Below are 11570 nucleotides of genomic sequence, written 5' to 3' on the forward strand. Positions count from 1 at the left end.
CACGTAAACTAAAATAATAAAACCAAGCATGAAAATGAAAGCACCTTATATGCATCGGTTCAATTCCTTTCTCGGTTTGATGTGATATGTTTTCTTCAAAGACTTAAATTGAATATTCAATTCCTTAAATATGTGTAGAAGCAAGCTTATCACGATTGTTATGCCTTAGATATTTTTTTGGAACTATTATTATTTAATTAGTTAAGCTTTAAGGCTATGCGTAGCGGAGGGACTACAAATTGGGCGAATTACGACACGTGACGCCCAGTCAGCAAAGGGTATGAATTTGTTTTTGGGATGTAATGGTGTTGTAGGCTAATACACACACACACACACACACACACACACACACACATATATATAATGGTTAAAATAAAAAGACATAGTTTTGTAGGAAAAGTATGAATAACATAAAATTTACAGTTATAAAACTATTTAGCATAAATCCTATATCCTAGGAAACTATTTGGTATTTTAAAAACTACTAATCTCAACCACTAGATCATGGGTCCAATGGCTTAGATTTATTCTTACTCTTCCTATAAAACTATTTCTTTTTATTATAACTCACCCATATATATATATATATATATATGCACACACACTACCAACAAACACATTTCGCCCCAGAAAATGCCCCCCCCCCCTCATCGCCCCACATTTCGCTGCGGGGGAGGTGGGGGTGGGGGTGGGGGTGTTGTCGGCCGGATCGCCCCAAAATCGCCCAGAAAGGTCGCCCACTATAGGTGGCCTAATAATCATTTATAGGGCTGTGCAACGGTTCAGAACCGCGAGAACCGAACCGGAACCGAAAATGAGTGAAAAATAGAACCGGAACCGGAACCTATTGTAGTAAACCAGTTCGGTTCCAGAACCGCTAAAGCCGGTTCTCACTAATCGGTTCTGGCTAGAACCAGTTCGATCATTTATTTATCAAATGAGTTATGCAAACTTTGCAAATTGCAAAACAAGTTTATACAATTGTTTGTCTTCTTTCACGGTAAAACTAATTTAGATTACAACATGAACACCCGTTATATTTTTATTAAAACCTAAGTGTTGAAGTTATATAAATCATTAGCAACGATAGATTAATGGAAGATCATGTCATTTTATATTAAATTACCTTGATAGCTTAAATCAAAATTGATCATGGTTGCTGGTTGTTGAACATAAAGAAAGAAGATTTGAAAAAAAAATATGATTGAATGGATGTCGGTTAATAAGTTACTCTATAAAAAATGGGGATTGGTAAATTTATATAAAACGTTTTGAATATTCCGGTTCTTCGATTCCAAATTTAGAACCGTCGGTTTTACCCGGAACCGAACCGGGAACCGTTTAATGCAAATTCTGAGAACAGAGAACCGAACCGGTATACACATTAGCGGTTCTGAGGCACCGGTTCGGTTCCGGTTCCTCGGTTCTGACGGTTCCGAACCGTTTTTTGCTTACCCCTAATCATTTACCAAAATGAAGTTAATCATTTTCATAATTAGTTTTGTTAAATGAGTGAAACGTGTTAAAAGATCTAACTCACTTATGTAGTAATAACGGTTGCATTTAGCATATGCAACAAACTTAAACCCCCCGGTAGTCCCGGGTGGACGAGTGAGGTCTCGTGTGGGTTTATAGAAAACTACACACACAAAAATTTTAAATACAACAAAATTTACATGTGATGGTCGAGAAATTTGTGTGTGTGTGTGTGTATATATATTTGTGTATTAATTATGTAGTTTTATTGAGTATATTGTTAGAACTTTGGTACTTCATACGTGCTTTTGTATTTCAGGTCATTGATTGTTAAAGATGCTAAATGAGAGACTTGTACGAGCATGGAATGATATCTCGGGAAAACCGGAGCATGATTTGAATTATTGGGAAGTGTTAGAAGGATTCGGGAAAAGTATGGATGAGAAATTATAAACCGATGTTAAAACTGAATAAGATGCATTGACAAAAAGCGACTAAGAAATAAAACGAGCATATCCTGGGCTAGAAAATGAGTTACGGGACCCATAATATATGAATTTTGGGTTTCTCGACGAGAGGAATCCAAATATGATGTCTTCTTAGGTCACGATACGCGATGGCATGAGGCCATGAACATCGCAGTACGCAATGGTCATAAAAAACGTGAAAAATCTGGTTTTGACCTATATCTTCTTTTTACGAACCCTAATCAGTGTTTACGACTTCCAACAGCTGTTAGGCGATTTTGGGTGAATTCCAGGGCTACCAATCATATCTTTATCAATCCTAATGGTCTTCCTCATCATAATTGAAGACCTATTAATGACGATGCTCGGCTAGTCTTCTCGAATCTTACTCGGGATGTAGAGTATTGTATTTTACAATTTTTCTCATGTCTTAAAAACGAATGATTTGTAATTGTTTATGATTAATCTATGAGTATTGATGTTTGGTATTACTGTGAACTCAGTCGGTTTAGGTTTATTTTGATCAGAATGATTAGTTTGTCAGTTGCTATGATAATTGCTTATAGGGTTGTTTTGACTAGGTTGAATATGATAAAGCGTACAATTACTCTTAGTTGAGTCACACTGGCATGGACTGTTTGATAACCAGTGTCATGTGTTAGCGATTGTTGATGTCTAAAGTTTGCCTAGTTAGTCAATCAAATTATGCTCCAGTCTTCCCGATATATCATTCCATGCTCGTACAAGTCTTCAATTTAACATCTTTAACGATCAATTACCTGAAATAAAAAAGCACATATGAAGTACCAAAGTCTTAACAATATACTCAATAAAACGACATAATTAATACACTAATATACATACAAAATACCCGACCATCAACATGTACCTGAATCAACTGTATCAAAAGAACATGAATTCCTGCCGAACAGCTGGTTATTATGATGAATGTCTTCGCCAAAAACCCGTAAAACACCGACTTTTCCATGTGGTATCCCTACACTTAGCTTTTGAAACAACTGTATGCTTGAAATAAAACGTTAAACAAGCTAAATATATATATATACAAACTGAAAATATGTAAGACCACAATTTTTTTTTCATCATTTTCACCACAGTTGAAAAATGTCCGATCTTTTCTTTTATAATACCTTTTTTTAAGGATTTAAATAACAAAGCGTATTGTAAAGCATACTTTCAAATATCCAAGTTCACAACCGACTAAACTATCATTATTTTGTACTATAAAAGTATATTACATCCAACTACCACTACGAGATGTGTATTCCAATTCATTCCGAGATTACATCAAGTTGTAAGACGATAATTTAAGGGGGTGTTTGGCCTAGTTTTTTTTTAACAAAGCCTATAGCTTTTTTTAATATATATATATATATATATATATATATTTACAAAGTAAGTTTAATTTAGTGTTTGATTTAGCTTTTTAAGCTTATGTTTATGAGCTTATATAAGCTCATTTGAATAAGCTTATGTAAAGATGGTTTTTTAGCTTATTTGAAGAAACTTATTTGTTTAAGGTTGTATGTTACTCATTTTCCCTCAAATGGTAATAGATTAGTAATTATTGAAGCAACTTATTACTCTTAACAAATTAAAGAATGGTGGTTTAACAACTTATTAAGACACATAATTAACTTGTAGAATATAAGCTAATCCAAACACTTAAAAGTAGCTTATCAAATAATAGAAAATAAGCTATAAGCTACTTTAAAATATAAACATAAGCCAAAATAAAAAAGCTTGGCCAAACACCCCCTTAGTCCAATTAGTGTAAATTTTCTTTGATGTAGTGCCTGTTTGTTCGTTTTGACTTTCCTCCGGAGTGTGGACGTTTGTTTATGGCTTCAGCCTTTATTTATAAACGTTTTAAGGTTTGAAAAAGAAAGAAAAAACTAGTTCAACTCCTCAAACATTACTAAAAAGTTCATTAAAAGAAAGTATAGTTATTATTATATGGATAAAGTATAATAGTCAAAATGGGTTTAATTCAATGGTAAAGTTAAAATACAAAGAACAACAAAAATGAGAAATGTGAGAAAGAATTCACTTTATTGATCTTAAATTTAATAAAATAAAAATTGATGGAAATAACATGAATGTAATAACCCATCTTTGTTGATTTTCTCTCTCCACATGTTAATTCTCCCATCATTTTAAAATGTCCATAATTTTTTCATACGAAATTATTTTTTTAAAAATAATTCATCATAATAATAAGCGATTTTATCTTTAATACGAGTATCATATTGTTATATAAAAATAAAAATAAAAATTAGTGGTTTTTTTTAATTGTGTTTTTTTGTTGTTAATTGTGTCCTTTAGTTGAGTTTTCATATTAATTTTATTATAGATTTTGATAATTATATTTTCAATTGGTACTCATATTAAAGACAAAAATTAAAACAAAGATTACGTCATTGTGTCATTTTGTTCGTCATTAACTTTTAGTTATTGTGTAATACGTTCATTATCTTTTATTCGGATTGACATATGACAAATTCATAAAATTTGAGAAAAATAGTATTGCGTTCATTGTATATTACGTTGAAGTCATTGTGTAATATGTTGTTTCCATTGTGTTTTACGTTTCAAGTCATTGTGATATATATATATTCACCATTGTGTCTTACGTTTTAGGTCATTGTGTTATACGTATTCACCATTATGTTTTACGTTTCAAGTTATTGTGTAACATGTATTAATCATTGTGTTTTATGTATTTGATAATTTGTTGTAATTTTATCATTATTTTTACATATTATTATTACACAACGGTGTTATTAGTATTTAAAAAAACATAATGATGAGTTGAAAGACGCAATGACGAAAAAACACAATGACGAAAAAATGTACAATGATAAGCGAAAAGACATAATGGTGTGCGAAAAGACACAATGACGTGATTTTTTTTAAATTTTTATATAACAAAAATCATACTCATATTGAAGATAAAAAAACACTTATTATGATGATTTTTTTAAAAATATATCATACGAAAACGTAATAAGTTATAAGTGTTCTAAAATGATGGGGGTATTAACATGTGTCTTGCATGTGGAGATAGAAAATGTATACAATTACCTCTATACCCTTTTTCTTTTGGTCCCCACTTGACAGTTGACACATGTCAATTATTTATGACTTCTCACACTTTTTATTTTTGTTACCTTTTATAAAATAACTTGACTCTCAGTTCAATTATATTGCTACCTACCGTGAACTTACACATTTTCTCTTCTCATGAATTGTTTTTTGTGTATTACTCCAAACAAAAAAAAAAGACGTCATACAACTAGGGCTAAAGGGGTACATCGAATCGAAAGATGAATTTTCAATTTAATTAAATCGAATAATTCGAATATTTTTTTTGCTAGTATTCGTATTCAAATAAAAGTTGAATTATTTGATTCGAATTCGTATTCATCTTATATGCCATATTCGAAATTCGATTTTATATGTATTTGTAACTCGAATTCGAATTAAATACAAACAGAATTCGGATAACTTTGATTTGATTTAAGTTCACCTATCTTAAAAGTTTTAAAAACTTAAATATAATTATAAAACACACAAATATTAATTAGTTTAGAATTACTATAATACCTGTCATATGATAATAAAAACTAGTTCAACAAAAACATTACTAAAAAACTCATTAAAAGAAAGTATAATTATTATTTGAATTACGACAGTCAAAATCGGTTTAATTCAATTATATTGCCACCTACCGTGAGCATACACTACACTTTTGCTTTTCATGAATTGCTTTTTTGTGTATTATTCTAAACAAAAAAAGACGTCATGCAACTAAGGCTATTGTTTATCTAAACTGCTCACCCATTGGCTGATCTAGAAATTTTATTTATGGGGGGCAAACTTTTTTTAGGAGCTGATAGTTATGCTTAATGGTAAGAAAATACCGGGTCGGGGCGGGTTAGGTAAAAAAAATAAATTAAAAACACTAAGTTAAATTTCAAGTACATGATAATATTATATCATTCGTCATTAGTTATCAAATAAAAAAATACAACATTCGTATAATACTACTATTATATTTTAAAAGCTATTAGTTGCATTATAGCAAACACAACTAATATATATAAACTATTAGTTAACAAATACACACCAACACATATAGGTTAAATATTTATTCGTTTAAATGGTTAAATGATTATTGAGCTTAGTTTATAAAATGATTTAAGTGTTTATAATAATCAGTTAAAATGATTAGCTGAACCATTAATGATCTATTTTAGTTTTCTAAATGATACTTTTTTCAAACGAAATAATGGAAATGTATAATAAATTTATATAAACTGTAAAATTTATTTAAGGAAACAAAGAATAAATTTAGTAAGGTATAACTAAAACCAAAATCAAATTATTGTTATTGAATTAAATTATTAACATATGATAAATAAATAAAAATACTAAAGTTAAAAGAGAATAATAAGTTTCAAATTCTACCTGCTATATTGATGTAATATCTATGTTTTTATAAAAACATGAAAATTTTATTTTGGAAGTAAAAAAAAAGTAATAAATAAATAAATAAATAAATATAGTGTAAATTGCATAAATTAGATTCGTTTTATTTGAAAGGCCCACATAAAATAGAGGAGTATGTTTTTTTTAATATGTACTTCTATGACAAGAAAAAAGCATTATTAAATGAAAATAAAAAAGAAAAAAAGTCTAAAAAGTAACATGTGACAACACCAACTCCAACATTCTCTCTTAAATTTTCAACCTCATTCTTCTTCTTCTTCTTCTTCTTCGTTTTGTTTACTGTTATACCTTACGCCATTGTCATACCTTTGTAGAGTCTAAAATTTATAAGTTTTTTTTCTCTTTTCTCCCAGATCCTTTAGTAGTTCCGCTAATGGGGGCGGTGTCAAAATTTCATGGGGGCGGTTGAAATAAATCGCATATATACTTAATGAAGATAAAATTTTAAGGTGGGCGACCGCCCCCATTCTTCACACAGTAGGTCCGCCTCTGTGCTCACCATTTGTTCGTCGTTTGCTCGAAAATTGTTTGAAAAATGCTTGTTTGATTATGGCTCGGCATTGAAATGAGCTGTTCGGCTTAGTCCGGTTTGAACACAAACCAAGCACACGCAAAGCCTCGCTCATTTCGGTTCAATTCGTTTTTGCTTGAATAGTTATTTATTTATTATATATATATTATATGTATATATATAAAATAAAGTATTTTTTTAAGTTTTAGAATCTCCCTCTTTTGAACCGCTAGCTCAAGTGGCCAGCCAAATGATGGGTAAGAGCTTGATGTCGGTTGACCTCTCAAGTTCGAATCTTGATGGCGACACGAGTTTTATATTAGAGTGTCCCTTCCCAGAGAGCTTGCTCTTGTGGGCGGACAACTCCTATCAAGTGGCAGGGGGCTCGAAATTTTCTCGTGGAATGCCTAGCCAAACTCGGATGCCAAGCGTGGGTCCAGTTAAGACAACATAGTCTTGGCCCGAGTGGGGTGGTTGGGGCTCTCTCCGAGAGCTGTGGCTGATTAATCAACCACTATGAAAGTCACCGTTCAAAAAAAAAGAATCTCCCTCTTTTGTGTTGACTTTAAAGTTCATTTCTAAATTCTAGCTACTCGTTTTATATATTTATTTTTTGTTAACTTAGAGTTTTAAACATATTAGGATTGAGAAAATCTAAACATTTTAGAGTTGAAAGACTAGAATTAATAAAAATTTTTACATTTAGAAATTTAAAATAAAAAACTTTGTTTGAAACCAAACAAAACCAAGGCAAATAAAGCCATTGGATTTCAAACCAAACCAAGTTCAGGCATAAAAATATCGTTCATTTATTAAAATTCAATCCGCTGATTCGGCTCACTTTCAAACCAAACCAAATATGAGCAAGCTTTCGTTCGGTTCGACTTGGTTCGTAAACAGGCCTACATGCAACATAAATTATTATATACATTAAAAGAGAACATTGTTAACCAAATTTGTGCTTTATAGGTTGGGCAGTTGGTTTATTCTGTTGTACATCGTGCTTCACATATTGTAAATCTGGCTCGGTTTATTGTACCTGTTGTTATGAGTTTCTGAGTCATCACGTTAGATTACACGTGTCTTCTTCACAACACACCTTTATGTCTTCTTTTCCCCTTTGCCTTCTCTCTCTTCTCCTTTTGTTTTTTTTTTGTTCTGAGAGATGACAAATTCGGTTGTGTGTTGCCGGTTCCATTTACACATCCGGTAGTCTATGTGTTGTCGGGTTCCATTTTGGAAACCCTAGGCGGTGCCGCGACAGGGTGTGTGGGTGGTGGTAAACCGTCATTTCCGGCAGCATTTTTAGGCCGTTTTTGGTGGCGGTGGTGGCCGTTGCCGGATTCTGATGACCGTCGTTTGAGTCAATCAAAAACCTAGTTAAACTATATAGATAGGATAAGTAAGGTATCGTATCCACCAGGAGTATGTGGTCAATGTATTCGTGTAACAGATTTCTAATTATGAAGTGAGTGGTTTTTAGTGCTGATCACACAAGCAATTAAAGTGAATTTAGAGAATTAAGCAAACAAACAAGTAAACGAGTTTCAATCAATTAACAAAGCAAATCACACCCGGGACTTCAAGTAGGTAACTTACAGTAATCTCGTGCAACCTAACAGATTAATCATTAACAGTTAACTACAGACTGATCAACTAGACAAAACCTTAGGCAACAATAATTGCTTACACACGGCACTGGTTATCAAACGATCCCTGCCAGTGCGACTCAGTTAAGGGCAATTATATGCTTTGTCGTATTCAACCTAATCAAACAACCCTATGATCAATTATTATAGCAACTGGTAACTAATCGTTCAGATCAACGTAAACCTAAACCGATTGGACACACTGAAATACTAAACATCAATAATCATAGATTAACCATAAACAGTTATACATAAATGTTCTTAGTCACATGAGGAAACTGAAATTGTTACAAACTTTACATCCCAGGTATGATTCGGAGAAGACTAACCGAGCATCGTCATCGATAGATCTTCAATTATGATGAGGAAGGCCATTAGGATTGATCAAGAGATGATTGGTAGCCCTGGAATTCACCCATAATCGCCTAATAGCTGCTGCTGGTCGTCAATACTGATTAGGGTTCGGAAAATAGAAGATATAGGTCAAAATCCGTTTTTTCACGTTTTTTAAGACCATCGCGTATCGCGATGGCCATAGACCCTACCCGTCGCGTACTGCGACCTAAAAAAACCTCATATTTGGATTCCTCTCGTCGAGAAACCCAAAATTCATAAATTATGGCTCCCGTAACTCATTTTCTAGCTCAGGATATGCTCGTTTTACTTCAAGGTCGCATTTTGTCAACCCATCTTGTTCAGTTTTAGCATTGGCTTATGATTTCTCATCCATACTCTTTCTGAATCCTTGTAACACTTCCCAAGACATCAAGTCATGCTTCGGTCTTCCCGAGATATCATTCCATGCTCGTACAGGTCTCGCATTTAGCATCTTTAACGATCAATTACCTAAAATCAAAAAGCACGTATGAAGTATCAAAGTTCTAACAATATACTCAATAAAACTACATAATTTATACACTAATATATATACAAAATACCCGACTATCATATTCCATTTTGGAATCCTTGGCGGCGGCGATGGCGGAAGTAAGACAGTGATGTTTGACAGTCGTGGGGTTCCTTTTTGGGAGTCTTTAACGATTTCGATGGTGGTGGCGGACCTTCTACTTTTCACTTTATAACATAAGTTTGATTTGATCTAACCACTGAAGTTGAAAGTTAATTAAGTTGACTCTTTGGTTGTGTATTTGTTCGAGGATTGAAGAATGTTGATACAGTTTAGGTTTTTCATCGATAATGTTGAAATTGGGTTTTCCTCTTTCTCATCAGTGTTGATGGTTTTGTTCCACTAATGAAGGTACTCCTCATCTTTGTTTTCAAAATACTATTCAAAAAGAGAAGTTGGATTTGTTAAATTTATTTGACATTTATCGAGTAATTAAGTTTGGGCCATAACTTGGACAACTATGGTTATTACGGGGCTCATGATTGTTGTCGGGTTCATTTTCTGAACTCTAGGTGGCGGTTGTGTGGTAGTGGTCTGCTGAAGCGACGACTTTGTGGGTGCTGTCGTTTATGATATTATTTTGCCCATTGTCGAGTCAGGCAATTGTAATTGTTGGTTTTGTGGGTTGTATCGGCAGCCTCCAGATGATTGTTTTACCGGTGTCTTACTTACTTTGGCGCGGCTTGGTTGGCAAAGGCTATGATGATCATGTATCTGAGCCTATGATGATGGTCTATCGTTACCAGGCTTCAATTCGTAACCCTTGGTGGCGATTGAGCCGATTTGGCATTTGCCGACAGTGATTCGGTGTTTTGCCGTTGGATTTATGACTTACGTTGATATGGTTTCAATGATTACGACTATTATGATAATGTGTATGAGCCTATTATGGTTCGTTTTATTATTCGTTTAAAGGTTAATTTTTATCTTTTTTACTGTAATTATAAAGACTTGAATGCAGTTTTAAGGAAATGTTACGATTGGTCTTTTTTACAATACATACGGTTGTTTTCTTTATATTTTTGAGGTTATATTTTATCTAAAACGGTCGTTACGATCAACTTACATGTGTCCGACTGGATTAGAGTAAAGTACTGATTATCTACATCTTGGCAGGGCAATCCAGATGGTTATGTGTAAGAAACAATTGTTTCTCACATTGTTACCTATTTATTTGCAGCTATGGTGTGTTTCTCAATATCTTAGCCACAATATTCATCAACTGGTTCATGGGTTTTTATTTGTTTTCCTGTCATTTCTTTTTTGCTGCAGTGAGAACTGTGTTTGTGTTGTTTTTTTTGCTTCTATCTTTAACTAGATTTTTTTAAGCCTTATGGTTGATGATTAATTAAAACTGAATTGCAAAATGGATATTGAAAATTCAATTTATCATTCACAAAGTCAAGGTTCAAGTTTGAGATTGAATTAAAGCTATTGTAACCTTTACTACTAACAGGTTGAAATTGATTTCGAGTTGATATTTGCTGCATATTTGGACTTTCTGTCAAAGTGCAGCGTTGGCTATTTGTTTGTACACATCGTTTCGCTATGATGACGCTTCGTTATGTGGAACGGCAAAGTATGTTGCAACCGTATCGGAGATCTGAGCCTTTGTTTTGTACCGTTGATTTATTTTAATTCATTTCTGCTATGATGATGATTTGAAACCGAAGTTTGAATTGTTTTGTCATTTTTCAAAACCATGATCAAAATCAAGAAAATTCGATTAACTTAAATCACTAAGATCTAAGAGTTGCCTTTGGTTTCATAACCCCCCGCGTTGCGGGGGGTAGAAATACTAGTTATAGTATATTTACAAACATATGTAACTAAAGACATGTGTGGGTGTACACTGCCCAACAATAAGATTCTTGTATAATATTATTCATTTCAAATAGAGTGAATTGTACAAATAATATATGTGCTTTAACATAAATAGGTAACACCCCGCGATGGCATGCCGCTAAGTTGGTTAGTATCGACTAAGTTTGCACTGCACTTTAAAAGCCCACCTACCGATGCATCAT

Source organism: Bidens hawaiensis, unplaced genomic scaffold (assembly GCF_021521415.1).
Source record: "Bidens hawaiensis isolate Kalapana, Puna unplaced genomic scaffold, B.hawaiensis_p1.1 tig00013978_1, whole genome shotgun sequence".
In the NCBI taxonomy this organism is placed as follows: domain Eukaryota; kingdom Viridiplantae; phylum Streptophyta; class Magnoliopsida; order Asterales; family Asteraceae; genus Bidens; species Bidens hawaiensis.